The following is a 1,897-nucleotide window of genomic DNA, read 5'->3' on the forward strand; positions in this document are numbered from 1 at the left end:
GGATGTACCATGAGATTTATCTGATGGGATGGCTCTAGGGAGTGGCCTGAACAGTGCTATACCTTGCAGGTATTACTGTTCTGAGAAAAGGAGAATGGCAGTATATGAACTGTACATGAATCTGGCATCCCACTGCTGCTGTTTTGGAGTGACAGCCTAGTTTGGGTATGCATATGTATGTATGTATGTGTATGTATGTATGTATATGCAGGCTTAGACCGGCACTTGGTACATCCAAACAGCAAGGGGGTGCCTTCCACAAATAAATATAGTAGCGGTGTTCAATCAATAGAATGAAAGAAAACTGGAGGCGGCACTCTCAATAAAACAGGTAACTGTGTATTAAAGCATCAAATTCACAGTGGAAAAAGTCACAGTGGAAAACGTGTCAGCATATTGTGTCGACCGTTTCGGAGCATTCGCTCCTTCTTCAAGACTGCTGGCTGTGCAGTAACATTCAAACAAAGCGTGGTGTGCAGAAAACAACAGATTTAGAAAACAACTTAGTTTAAATAGGAAAACACACTTACGTGATCTAGGTCCCGTTCTGCACAGAGGGTTCAGCTTCCGGCTGCGTGTGCATGTGACAGCTGACGTCATGTATGTATGTATGTATGTATGTATGTATGTGTATGTATATATATCTGCTGCGCTATATAAGAAATCTGCTGCGCTAAATAAGAAACTGTTAATAAAAAAAAATATATATATATGTGTGTGTGTGTGTGTGTGTGTGTTTGCTGTATGTCCAGCACTCCTCGCACTTTCCTATATCCTTGCCCGGGTGCCCACCTTGATTAGCAATGTTTCACCCATAGATAGCAGCAAAAGAACAGGCGTCACTCCGGGTCTTGTATAGCAAAACACGTAAGTTTACTATGTGCTTAACGGTCTACGCCGTTTCGGGCATTGGCCCTTCGTCAGGACCAAACACAACCAAAGTTTTTTTGCTATACAAGACCCGGAGTGACGCCTGTTCTTTTGCTGATATATATATATATATATATATATATGTATATATATATATATATATATATATATATCTGCAGGGGTGTACCTGGCACTCCTTGCTTTTCATGATTAAGTGTCTGGGTGCCTCCTCCTCTAGGAACAAGTCCATAGATGCATACAGTCTACACTGCACTGGAACGCACTTGCCGGTATTTGGTGCCGGAAGTTGCGTCATCAAAATGCTTTGCGTACCACTCACTCGCGGTGAACGCATGTTTACCCAGTGGGCGGAAACTCCTGTGGCGTCAACAAGCCCCGCCCTACAATGGAGCCAGGAAGATCATGGGTACATGTTATCTAGCGTCCCACATATAGAGTAAGTGGAACGCACGGCCATTAAAACACGGACATGGTCATACACTCTGAAAGGCTTGCGTACCACCAGAATAGCAAGTGGAACGCACCTTCCTTATTGGTATTGAATAACCATGGCAACCAGACCAGCATTGCTTAATCTGGTATATCTTGTCACTTTGGACCTAATTTTTAAGCATTCAATGATTATAAATTACACCAAACCAATAGACTCACACTAGGGGAATATACCTGCAAGTGTTGTCCACATAAGTCTTCACATTAAACCTCAGTACCAAACTCATAAGTATATGGTGTTGGCACTCATAGCATTAATATATGCTAATATCTCCTAATTATAAAGTGCAAGTTCTGTCATAGCAGTATCTGAGAAAAATATTTAATATCCAGCAGCAGGGGGGGGGGGGGGGTTCTGCTGCCAACACCACCACTAACCTCCAGTTGCAGGGCATAGGGGGGGGGGGTGGGGGGCTCTGCTGCCAACACCACCACTGACATCCAGCAGCAAGGCATAGGGGGGGGGGTGAGGGTGCTCTGCTGCCAACACTACCACTAACCTCAAGCTGCAGGG

Source organism: Crinia signifera, chromosome 2 (assembly GCF_055691185.1).
Source record: "Crinia signifera chromosome 2, ASM5569118v1, whole genome shotgun sequence".
Lineage (NCBI taxonomy): Eukaryota > Metazoa > Chordata > Amphibia > Anura > Myobatrachidae > Crinia > Crinia signifera.